At 40.1% G+C, this 13595-nt stretch overlaps 1 protein-coding gene across 1 annotated transcript in view; it reads left to right on the top strand.

Annotated features, from left to right (window-relative positions):
* Positions 1-13595, top strand: part of CHCHD3 (coiled-coil-helix-coiled-coil-helix domain containing 3) — a 281917-nt gene that overhangs the window by 99661 nt on the left and 168661 nt on the right. The window lies entirely within an intron of this gene.

Genomic DNA, 13595 nt, shown 5'->3' with positions numbered 1-13595 from the left:
TTTAAAGATTACATAAACATGTTTAAAAATGACTATTAGTAGCAGAAAATTTAAGAGGCACCCATAAATCTGCCACTCTCACATAACCACGGTTTACCCCAAGGTGTTTCCCTCTAGACAATTTCTATTCCTAGGTCTATTACCTATTGAAGACTTTGGGTAGTGCTGTACATAGTGTTTACATCATGAACGTACCCTTTATATCACAAAAATGTGGTTTTTAATGGCTGAACAGTAGTGTCTTCTGCATGCAACATGATTGGTTGGACATCTTCCTGTTATTAAATAAAAGTGGAGCTGTTCTGGGTGAAGCCTGGGATCCTGACTACTCAGGGCTCATTTTAGCCTTCCTGGAAACCCTCATGTCATTTCCCTGTCTCCTCAATGGAATGTGGTTGGGAACTCATTGGAGAGAGGAATGTAACCATATAGTGGAGAGCTTGGGATGCAAGACTCACTGGATGTCCCTAGTCCAGCAGGCAGCTGGGGATTGTTACCAATTAATCAGAAAAGAATCAGTTTCTGTTCTCTCCTGTTCTTTCTCTTGGTCCGTCCTTTGAGAGGCTAACCTACGACCAGTTGCCAGTAGAGAAAATAGGAAGCCAATGTGTACGGAATCCATTTCTTCAGTGACTAATTCAGGATCCAGGCTACATGGTGGGCAGTAAACCAGAACAGAGGTGATGGACTAAGAAAGGAATGTCTAGGGTCTGGCCAGCACCCCTGTGAGGATACACACATTGAGTGGAACTGAGGCCTAGGGATGTGCAAGGAAAGCCATGCGTTGTGAATGGGGGATAATTTCAGAATTAAAAGTGTTAGATGTCGAGTAATTTAATTATGACATCTGTTGTGCTCCTGAGTTTGAGGGTTTTTTGGGGAAGTTGCAAACATGTCGGGCCCATGTGTTAAGGGTCATTCCATGAATGTTATAGCCTCCCAATTGGAAGATCAGGGATGGAGAGGAGAGAGTTTAATAGTGCTTATGGTGGAGGGTGGCGGGTAGGGATTATGGAGCAAGCTTCGAGGTTTCTAGTGGGCAGAGGACCCCTTGGTTCTCATTTTTATTTGTGGTCCAGCTTTTGCCTCTTCTCTTTGAAGCATTCTTTTCTCTACTTCTTTTGGTCTAAATTCGAATATGTTACCTTGTTCTTTTAGTTCAGGGAGATAAACAAGATAAAGATTAAGAAAATAACAACTCATTAAACACACTTGCACATGACAAGGCATAAAAAGAGAATTTTCACAAGAAATGTGAAAATAAAAATTTCTTAATGCATAGTAACTAGAATATTATGTAATGTAGTTGGGTTGGAGCAGTGTATCTTCAGCACGTATTTTCCTTGTACCTTACAAATCCTCTCTGTTTCCTATCTATATATTTTTGTTTTGGGGTTAAACATATGAAATCGGCATTATATATTCTTTTTTGCAGATCTCTTCTTTATTGATTCTGGAGTCATACGGTATGGGTGGCAAATTACTGACCACTCCTTAATTTAAATCTGTCATAAATTGGCCAGAGTCCTCAAAGCATGTTGGGACTAAAAGTAGAATTTATGCAATAGTATTATAATTGATCCAGAGGATCCTGTTCTGGCTTGAGGATTCTCAGATATTGAAGTGTAGTTCTTGGCCACAACAACATGGCTGCCTACAGCAGTTTGGGTACCTGGTGACTCCCAACTTATTTACCATGTTATCACCTTTGTTTTTGTTATTCATTATTATAGAAGACATCCATATTTGTTGGGTAAAGATCAGGAAATAAATACAAAACCAATAAAATCAATTAGATTACCATTATCCAGAGATAATTACTATTAACTTTCTGGTTTGTTCTTTTATATTCCTTTTCACATTGCACTGAGTCTGTATAAAACATTCATATTAATATGTATATTTGTATTTCTCCAACATAGATAGTAGTATATGTAGTTTTATGTAACTCTTACAGTAACTTTCATATCAAAAAAAATTTAGACTATTTAAGGCCTTTCTATGCCAATAAATATGTATTTGCATGATTCCTTTTAATGGTTGAGTGTATTTCACTGAATTTTCTCTGATTATTAAAATAATACAAGGATAAACGTTTAAAGTTACTAAGAGATCATCTTATGTCTTAGGATGACTGCGATTAAGGTTACCAGTAAGGTATCTCAGGGACCTGCTCAATGTTTTGTGGCAGCCTGGATGGAGTGGAGATTTAGAGGAGAGTGGATACATGTATATGTATGGCTGAGTCCCATCACTGTTCAGCTGAAACTATGACAACATTGTTAATTGGCCCTACCCAATAGAAAATAAAAGTTGTTTTTTTTTTTTTTAAAAAGACAGTAACAAGTATTGGCAAGGATGTTCTGAGAACGTAAAATGGTACAGTCGCTTTGGAAAATAGTATGGTGGTTCCTCAAGAAAAGTAAAACTAGAATCATCGTATGATTCAGCAGCCCACTCTTCCGGCATGTGTGTATGCTCACTCCCTCAGTCATGTCTGACTGTTTGCAACCCCATGGACTGTCCTTGGGATTCCCAAGGGATTCCCCACCCAGGGATCGAACCTGCATTTCCTGTGGCTCCTGCATTGGCAGATGAATTTTTTTTTTTTTTTTACTGCTTGAGCCACCTGGGAGGCCCCACTCTTCTGGTTCTTTATCCAAAAGAACTAAAAGCAGGACATCGAAGAGATATTTGTATATCCGTGTCCATTGCAACATTATTCATAATAGCCAAGGGGTGGAAGAAATCTATGTGTTCCTCAGTAGATTAATGCATAAACAAAATTGTCATATACATATGATGGAGTGTTATTCAGCCTTTAAAAGGAGGGAAATTCTAACGTATCATGCAATTTAGATGAACCTTGGGGACATTATGCTAAGTGAGATAAACCAGTCACAGAAAGGTAAATACTGTGTGATTCTGATTGTGGGAAGCATCTAGTGTAGTCACATTCAGAGACAGAAGGCAGCATGGTGGTCTCAAGGGGCCGAGTGGAAGGAAGAGTGGTGAGCCCTTTCTAATGGGTCTGGAGTCTTAGTTTTGCAGCATGAAAAGAGTTCTGGAGATTGGTTTTGCAGCAGTCTGAATGCACGTTATACTCCGAAGCTATACACTTCTAGTTATTAAGATGGTAAGTTTTAGATTATGTATATTTTACCATAATTACACCTTATGAAAATGGTGTAAAGGAAATGCCTAAGGAAATAGCATGGCTGCATGTATAGTTCATGCTCAGGGGGTGTAAACTTCCTTCTGCCCCTCCACCCCCGCCCGCCATGTATGCACAGAGTCTGCATCTCCCCATCCTGTGGGACATGTGCTGGGGAACACAACTTCAAGTCCCTATCGTCCATCAGTGCCTCGATCCCTAAGCTGTGGCAGTGGGCATCCTCAGAACCCGCGACTCCTGTGAGAGTCACCCAGGACCATTAGCGTTGCTCTGCTGAGTGCTGGACCCCCACGGCTGCCATTCTTAACCCCAGTATGTGGGACTCTTTTGAGTGATGGCCAAACGTTGGTGTCTTCCTCTTTATTTAGAACCCACATATTGCAGCCAGCAAGAGAGTAAAGGTTGGATTTCACACATTGGAAGGAATTGGAAAGCTGTCTTTCAGTAGAACTAGGGGGAAGGATAAAAACCCCAAACTGACGCCTTGTTGGTGCTGCGAATAAAACTCCTCTTCCCTCTTCTCATCCTCCGCCCACACGCAGTTGACATTTAGATCGCTGTCTCCTTAGATGCGAGTCCAGGCGGTTTCTTCCCACAGTTGTTGTAGCAGCTAGCTTTATTGAAGCTCTTTGAAAGGCAAAGTCATGATGGCCCTGTTGTTGAAGTTTTAAAATAGGATCAGATGAAAACTTTCCTTTTTGGAAGGATTGTGTTAGCTGGAGAAGCCACGGGTCCTGCTCTCGATTTAAGAAGAGCGTACCAATTCCTCACCCTACCTCTCAAGGACAGCATTTTCATCACCTGATTCTACCCAGAAGTTTTGGAAAAGAACTTCACTGTTAATTTTATCTGCTTGAAAATGTTAACTAAAATTCACGTGAAAGGACTGTGGCTTAGGAGCAGGAGAGCAACTCTGTAAAAAAAGACTGACTAAAAGGACTAAGCTGGGAAACCTGTAAAGTTAATGTGACTTGCCATTTGTGTGTCTCTGAGATCCCGTATATCTAAACCTAATATTTGCTGTGTCATTAATTTTTTTAAAATCAAAGAATAAGGACTTTGCATTTACATTTTTTTAAAATGCCAATTAAGGTTTTGTTTCACTCCTTTCTGTTACAGTAAACTGTGCTGGTTTGACATTAGTCATTTTTTTTTTTTACAACCACAGAACTGTAGTATTTTTCTTATTTCTTTTTGAATCTAAACTTGAAAAGAAGCCACAATTTACTTAAGGAAATAGTTGCTTAAATATTTTGGAGCTTATAAAGCTAAATGTGAAAGAGTTTCCTTCATTTTTTGGGCAGATGTTTTATTGAGTGCTTACTATATGAAAAAGGTGGTGCTGGATACTGAGGCTATATGAATGAAAAAGACAAAATCCTTAAGGAATTCACACTGCAGTGCGGGAGACAGATACATGAAAAATAATGTTAAAAAGTGCCAAGTCTGTGATAGAGCCTTGCTACTTATATCCTTATGAGAATTCTCACTTCAGTGAAAGCAGAGACTGACTTTCTTGTAACCATTTGGTATCTGCATTCATTTGTTCACACACATTTGAGAGCCTAATACATACTGGAGCCTGGCAAAGAGTAGAGAGTCAATAAATGCTTGCCGATTTCATAAGTGAGGAATTGAGTCTACTCAGGTTGTGGAAATGGGAGGAGATGAAGTAGGAAAGATGAGAAAAGATTTCCTAGAGAAGTGATGCCAGAGTGGAATGTTGGAGTAGGAATTGCCTGTGTGGTTGAGGAGTAGGGATGGTCCAGCCTACAGTATTTGCCGGTAAAGCATGGAAGCCTGGGGACACTGGCACACCACAGGAGCTAATGAGTGGGACGTAAAGGGTGAGGAGTGTTGAGAGATGAGGCAGAGGAAGTTGGCAGAGCTAAAATCACGAGGCGCACGTATGCAGTCCAGAGACCCCTGGACTATATACATGCAAAGGTTTGAAATGCAGTGGTTAGATGGGCATTTTGATAGCTCTGTGTAGTGAAGGGTGCAAGATGGACTAGAGGAGGGAATGAATGGAAAGAGATCATTCTTGTCTGTGGTCCCCGCCATCACACATTTATGGAACACCTGGTGTGTGCTAGGTCACATCAGTTGCTGGGCGTGCAAAGATAGATCGATTTGATCACTTTTCCTGAGTCTGCCTTCTTCAGTCAAGTATAAGCTGGGTGGGGAAGGTCATTCTTAACTTGGGTTTTTTTTTTTTCCTCCTGGTAAAATTTTTGAATTTGTAAAACCTGATAGTGTTTAGAAAAAAGCACAAAAAATTAGGGTAAGTGAATGCATAAATTTAGTTTTTGCAAATTTAAGCTACTGTTTCTCCAGAATGTCACTTTTTATCCCTGGTTTCCCTTTTGTCTGAAATGCACTAGTAAAGCAATCAAGAAGAGTTGATTAATTTTGTACTATGTGCTTTTCACTTCTGTGTTTTGTTTGTGCTTCAAACTGTGACAGTTGAAATTTCATGGTTAAAGAGAAAAAGGTTTTGCATTTGGGGCTGGAGGAAAATGACTAGAGGAAGTAGATAAGAATATTGCTGCTGCACAAGTATATAAGTGAGGGTCTTCCCAAGAGCAGAGGTTACCGTTGGGGTTGTAATTTTGAAATGACCAGCAGGGTTCATGTTCAAAAGTTCTGTGTTGAAGAAAGTTAAGAGCGATCACTTGGGGCTTTTAGCGTCATTAAAATTAACCAGATGAATGAAGCTGCAGTGTAGCAGCAGTTATCCTGAGTTCTTTTGTTGGACACTTAATCCTTTTAAAAAAATGTTTGTTTTTTTGGGGGGTACAATTTAGTACTTCAGTTATAATCTCTATTAACACACTCCCTCTGATTATATATGCCCTGGGCTGGTTTTTCTTGCTATAGACGTGAATCCCCAATTGTTCTGACATGCATGGAGTATTAGTTTGCTTTGAATGCCAAAAATGAAGTTAATGACTTTGAGCTTTCACTTTTGAGGACTATTTAAATACTGGGTTTCTGTTCTGTGTCAGAAATTTAAGCCATTTAGGCATAAGATAATTTCCTGGATGTTATTGGTGAGAATGGCACCTAGGATCTGTCTGCAAGCCCATTTCTTCCTGTCTCTCGCTCAGTTCCTATCTGACCAGGAAATTTAAAGGGCAACAGCCCTCAGGACAGGTGGGAGCAGCAGCGTGCAGCATCATTTTGCGTCCTGTGTAAATGTTTGAATTCAGCAGGCCATTCTAGTTCCCAGGACAAAGCCTCCGTCTCCTGTGTTCTCCCCTCGTGTGCTTTGTTATCTTGTGTGGTCTTTGCCTCCTGTGTGTGTTAAAGCAGCACAGTGTTGTCAGCTGAAACGCATACAGCCCTGTGAAGAAATGATCAGGAAGAGATTTTTAGTCAGATATTCCATGGAGTGCCAGGCCAGATCTTGGTAGGTTTTTTTTTTTTTTTGCCACAGTAGTAGAAAAAGAGAAACAAGTTTTGTCTCAGTATGCCAGCCTCATCTTTATGTTAAGAGCCCAGAAAGAATAGGACTGCTATTGGAGATTTCAGCATTGCGTGCGTGCATGCGTGCGCGCGCGTTCAGTCATGTCCGACTCTTTGTAAGTCCATAGACTGTAGCCCACCGGGCTCCTCTGTCCATGGGATTTTTCAGGTGAGAATGCTGGAGTGTCTTAACCAGATGAATGTATTTCTCAAATGTATGTGGTCAGATCCTTTCCTCATCAGGATTTGCAGGAATACGTAGACTCTTAACAATACTGTCTAGTCCAAGAGAAGACTGTTGTCATGCTGAGCAGATACTGGGGGGCCTGGAGGAGAGAATGGCTGAACATTCTTCTGAAAGTGGAGATTAAATCTCACTGTCAAGGTTGGCGAGTCTGTCCAGTGAGCGCATTGTAGAGGTGACTGCAATTTGCTGGTGTTGCATTTTTTCCCCAAGGAACTGTCACAGTTTGTGTGACCTGTTGACAGAAGGATTAGAGAGGATCTGAGGATAATGTGGTTGATGTTCTTGTCAACAAGTAGTTGTATTTAAAGACAGCTGTAAGGAGCAACTTTTCTTAAAAGGTGTTGTCATATTGTCATTCTAAATGCACTTTACAAATTCTTCAAGTTGCTTGCACACTGGTTGGCTCAGGGCAACTCCTGTTGAGTGGTGTCATACGTGGTCACCCTGCCATAGATAGCTTATTGACATCCCATCGGTTGGGTCATTATGGGTGTCAAGGTGAGGAATGGAGAGCACTGAGTAAAAATCCATAGGTAACTAAGGTGCAAAGGGTTGGTTATAATTCCATCTCTTTATAGTGCCCTGGCATTTATTGTTAACTTATTTGCTTCACTGCCTGGTCTGAGATGAACTGTCATTAGGGCCTTGGAATGTTATTAAACTGACATCATAATCTCTTTTCCTACTGAAGAGGCTGAGAAATATGGCCCTCAGTGTTTTCTTTAACCTGTGACAGATTAAAAGTTGAACAGAAGCATAATGAACTCCATCAATCCTTCCAAATCCCAAAGAGGAGTGCTTTGCACATTATGTTTTGAATGAGACTCTAAGACCAATGGGCTCTATTTTGTTCAGAAGCATCCTTTTTAGTTTGTCTTCCTGGCAAGCCTGAGGACAGCTGTGGAGAATCGCTTTCAACCTGTGGCACATGGACCTCTGGTTTAGTGAATTCAGTAGTGAACTGAAGATCAGTCATGTTTACTAGGTGACATACCACAGTGGAGTGAGGTCTGCTTTATTTTTGCTTACTGACATTAAGTTCTTCACAGTGCTGAACATTCTTGAGTCACTGTATATTTACTTCCTTTATGCATTCCTGCCTTTAGTGCTTAGATATGATTCCTAAATGGGACTGAGTTATATTCTTTCTGTGTTTCTTGATGTTTTGAGCTATGCCCTGCTGTGGTGGGTAGGAGGGCTTACTTTCATGTAGCCTGGGGTTATTCCCTTCACCATAAAGACATTCAACATTTTGTTCTAGGGTGGCTCTCTCCACCATTTTCTTTACTAACTATATTTTAAGGATGACTTCTCCTGAAAATACCAAGGGGCAGAATTACCAAATGAAGTAAGGCCTGTGTTCTCTAGAGAGCAGGAATCTGTTTACAAACCTGCAGTATTTATTACATACCTCATTTAGCTCATTCATCATTTTAATAGAAAAATGAGTCATTTTAGATGATTCTGGAATAATTCGAGGTAAGCTACACAGCCCCAGGCAGAATATGATTTCCTCAGCCACCAAGCTGTTTTCAAAAAAAATAAAATGGAATGATCAGCACCAATAATTTATGATTACTTGTGGTAAACTTATCAGATGTCTTGTTATAGAAATTTGTTGAGATTAAAAGTTCAGAGGAGTTTCTAGCAAACTTCTGCCAGTTCTTCCATCTTTCATGACAAATGGCTGCAAGATTCTGTACTTAGCTGTGTGTTTAAGTACTCTCTGTCTGTTTAAAACACTGTAAATTTAATTCCAGATTTGTGTTTAATATTCTCCTGATAAGAAAGAACAGAAGTCAGTGTCACAGGGCCAGTTTTATTGGAGATTATCATAAACCTATTTGTGTACATTTCTGTTCAGGCATTAAGCGTTGATCCTTTTCTTTTCCTTAACCTATCTGATTCTCAGGAACACAGCTAGCTGATGGCCAGGAACCATAACTCTGAAACCAAAGTGAGTCACAAAGTATTTCCAGATTGTGCCATAATGCTCACGGCCTTTGTTAATAAATCAGCACCACAGCAAAAACAGTTGGTACTTGTTTCTCGTGTTGTTTAACCAAGAGCTTTCAAGTCCAGCGTCTTATTTGGTGTTAATAAATGCTTGATAGTAGTAGGACAGCTAATCATTCCTGTTTCTAAGGGATTGTAAACCTAAAGTTTGCACAGCGTAACAGCCAGTGCTGCAGATTGGACCTCCGCTGCCTCAGTGATCTTATTTGGGGCACAGTTTAGCAAATTTAGTTATTATTACTTTTTTTTTCTTTGGGTGTGAGGGGGACCTTCCCTGGTGGCTCAAATAGTAAAGACTCTGCCTGCAATACAGAAGACCTGGATGCGATCCCTGGGTTGGAAGGATCCCCTGGAGGAGGAGATGGCAACCCACTCCAGCCTTCATGCCAACCTGAATATGTTCTTAGCCAGAAGTGAACTGGACCCACCGTATTGGTATTGGTCGCACTGTAGAAAGGGTGAGAGGACTTTGAGGGACAGGCGCATGGACAAAGAAGAAATTACCACAGACATAGATGATAGCAGGCATCCAGAAGCCACATGTATGGTGAGCACACACAGGGCTAAAAGCATCACAGCGTGATGGGCCTGCTCATCAGAGAGGTCGGCAGCCGTGGCCACTCATAAGCCTGGTGTGCTCCCGCCTAGTGAAGTAAACAGCATACTCACAGTCACACCACTATTGGGGGCTGATCATCTGTTTAAGAGCACCGGATGTAGTAATACACATTGCAACTAAAGTTTCCATCTAGGCCATTGTGAATTGAAATAGTTTCTCAGTATTCCAGAAAAATTCTCACCTGTGAATCTGCGTTGCAAAGGATTCTGGTTAAATGAAGTGTTTTTGTGTACTTTTATAGACTCTCTTTTGAGTGGGCTTATTTTTAAAAAATGTTTGCTGTGGTCTGTTCTGTTTTGGTCAAGGAGTGGCTGATAGAGGTACAAAAGGACTTGGTTTGTATCAATTATTCATTCCTTTGCCCTCAGAACATCGATATATAAAGGCAGAAACTTCGTTTTTGTTGTTGTTGTTGTTAACTTTTTATTTGCAGGGGAGATAAAAGACAATTCGATTGTTTTTCTGTTACTTTGTGAAAAGTCAATTTATAAGTATACAGAGCTTTGCATTCTCTAAGAACTCCTGTATTTATATATTTATTCATCAAGGTAACAGACTTGAAAGAAAAGTACAGGTGAAAGAAAAGTAATGATGCCTTAGCCTGGCAGGGTGATTCTTGCGGAGAATAGACATAGACTTGCTGCAGTAGGTAATTTTTAAGAGTCAGTGTAATTTATGTTAATAGTGTTTACGTCACTCATGAAGTGGATTCACTCGTGTGTTCTGTGTTTTCACTGAACTTTGGGAAAACTCAGAATGAAGACAGTCCACAGGTTTTTCTTGTAAAGTCTACACACATGCACATTTTCAGAACCACTGGAGCGTGGGGCACAAACATTGGGCCAGTTTGCCCCCTTAGTATTTCTATAACTTAAAAATTAGTGTGTTTCTTATGTAACCAAGTACACTTGTCAGAATCAAAAAGTTGAACATTGATGTAGTGTTTTAATTTTTAACCAGAATTTCAATAATGTTCCTTATAGCAAATTTTCCTCCTGGAAAAGGGTATATTCTGGGGCCATATATTCCATTTATGTAGTTATCGTGTCTTAAAACATTTTTAACGTGATTTGCGAGTAATAGGATCTAGACAGATACTGTGTTAACCTGAGTTAATGAATTCTTGCTGTCATTGCTGGAGCTTTAGAAAGACGAAAGTAGAATGGATGAAGAGTAAGGAATTTCATGCAGACATATGGATTGGTGTTCTGTGTTGTGGGTGAAGGAACAATTGTTTTGGATATTTTCTTTTATGAACCCAAACTAAAACAAATGCTTTCACCAAGATCTGTTTAGATTCCGTGTCTTTGAAATGTAGCAGGCGTCCAAGTTGTATCATTAAAAATAATTAGAGAGTAAACTGTTTTCCTACTTCTCTGGAGAGTTTTTGAAGAGTAATTTTATCAGAAATAGCCTTCTCTCCACACCCCACCACCAGCACCACCCCCCAGGTACTGTTCCTTGTAATTTTAGGCAAATTGCTTTTTTTCCTTTATGCCTTTTGTTCCATCTGTTTAAAACGAGGACAAGGTTGTGAATGTACTTTTCTTTCAAGTCTGTTACCTTGAAGAATAAGTATATAAATACGGGAGTTCTTAGAGATTGCAAAGTTCTGTATACTTATAAATTGACTTTTCATACATCCTAAGTAATTCTGTTTTATGAATAGGTTACCAATTCCAAGAGTCACATCTATTTTAATTTTCTATAGTTATTAAAAACAGTCCATTAAAAAAAAAGAAAAATAGTTAAAGTTAAAAGCCTCTATTTCCTTGGTTAAATTGGATTTTTGTTATTGAAAACTTATTCTGATTAGTAGAAGTGATTTAGTCGTAGGCACAGTATAAATGCTGTTAGCAGTTCCTGTATATTGAAAGGATCAACATGAGAGGTGTCCTTTTCTTGGATATGAGAAGGTGGGATCTTTCTGCTAATACGTGTTTATTGGCTTTAATGAAAATTCATTTTTGTTGTTGTTGTTAACTTTTTATTTGCAGGGGAGATAAAAGACAATTCGATTATTTTTCTGTTACTTTGTGAAAAGTCAATTTATAAGTATACAGAGCTTTGCATTCTCTAAGAACTCCTGTATTTATATATTTATTCATCAAGGTAACAGACTTGAAAGAAAAGTACAGGTGAAAGAAAAGTAATGATGCTTCCCTGGTGGCTCAGAGGTTAAAGCATCTGCCTCCAATGCGGGAGACCTGGGTTTGATCCTTGGGAAGATCCCCTGGAGAAGGAAATGGCAACCCACTCCAGTATTCTTGCCTGGAGAATCCCATGGATGGAGGAGCCTGGTAGGCTACAGTCCATGGGGTCGCAAAGAGTCGGACATGACTGAGCGACTTCACCTTCACTTTGAATGAAAATTCAGACCTTTGTTAGCAAAATAAAGTAATTAAAATACATATATCAGTTCAGTTCAGTCACTCAGTTGTGTCTGACTCTTTGCGACCACATGAATTGCAGCACGCCAGGCCTCCCTGTCCGTCACCAACTCCCGGAGTTCACTCAAACTCATGTCCATCGAGTCAGTGATGCCATCCAGCCATCTCATCCTCTGTTGTCCCCTTCTCCTCCTGCCCCCTCCTGTGTATAAATACATATATAGACACTATTAAATTAAAAGGTACAGAAGTTGATCTACTTTATGCCTTTAAAAAATGACTATTAAATGCCTTAAATTTATGTATTATCGTGGATTAAACCCGTCTGCTACCTAAGATCAAGGCTTCATCTTTTCAAAAAGATGCTTACTTTATTTTCCATTTATTTCCTATTTACTTTTTAACTCATTAAAAGTCATTTGTTATTTTTTAATATGACTGTCATATCTCTACCTTGCCCTTGCCTGACATAATTTTCCTTCCTTTCCTAACCAACCCTCACCCCACCCGCATCCCATTTTAAATTTCCTGCCCATGGACGGTGGCGTTTTTGAAATGTTCCCATCATCCCCTGTCATGCATAGGGATCAGGAGAATATCTTGGTGCTTTAGACTTTTTTTTTTTTTTAACTCCCTGAGGAACCCAGTATATTATAAACAAACTGGCTCAGTTCCAGCCCCGAAGGCACCAAAAAGAACAAGTTCTAAATAATATCCTCCCGTAGGATGCAGCATGTTTTCAGCATGTATCCCCATCTTGGAGATCACCATTTCCAAGATACATCTATAGCTCCGCATATGCTCTGTGTGTGTATTATAACATTGCGCCGCCCCCCGCCCCCCGCCCCCCCGCCGCCGCCCCCCGCCGCCGCCCTTCGTCTCCTCTCTCCTCTCTCCTCTGAGTTTATTTTTTTCTTTTCTTCGAGCCTTGGGAACATGTCCATAGGCCTGTAGAGTGATACAACAAAAGCAGACACTTGAAGTAGTCAGGTTTTGTCCTTGTCAATGACATGGGACAAAATGCACTCGGTGGATTAAAATATGTTCACCCTGACAGAAATCTTTTAACTTGAAGTGAAAAAGCCTCCCGTCAGTTCCGATCGCAACAAAGGTTACGCTGCTGCCAGCAAGGGTGGCTTGCCAAGAATGCCAGCTTCTCAAGCTCTGTTCTGGAGATACATTTGTTACTTGAGTCTCAGCTTTGAGTTGGTTATAATCTTGTCTTGGCATGCTTTGTTTCCCGAATACATCAGTTTTCAGTTCCTTTGGCTTTTTCTCAGGATTTATGAAGAGGGGAGGTGGATTTAGCTTTTTGTCTGGCGAGTAGCAAAGCCTGTTTGAGTTCCCTAATCAATAATTGTAAAATAACTTGAAATTGATCCATGCCTGCTGTAAATCCATCCATGCATTTCTATTAATGTCTGTCATCCTAGAGAAGCTGTACAATAGACATTCCTGTCCCCATATCACTGAAGGTGGGGCATGAACAAGTAACAGGCTGCTGTGTATTAAGGGGATGTTCTTAAGGTGTCCTCAGTTTGATACAAGGCTTTCGGAGCTATTTCCTAGATTTGTAGTGTAGACGTTGCAGGGGGTTGAAAAAAGTTTGTGTGTGTGTAACCTAGTGGAGGGGGCTACTTACTACTTGTCCCTCATGTAGACAGAATAGTGACATGATGT

The sequence above is a fragment of the Ovis aries genome, chromosome 4, assembly GCF_016772045.2.
Source record: "Ovis aries strain OAR_USU_Benz2616 breed Rambouillet chromosome 4, ARS-UI_Ramb_v3.0, whole genome shotgun sequence".
Classification (NCBI taxonomy): domain Eukaryota; kingdom Metazoa; phylum Chordata; class Mammalia; order Artiodactyla; family Bovidae; genus Ovis; species Ovis aries.
This window is presented reverse-complemented; position numbering and strand designations above follow the sequence as displayed.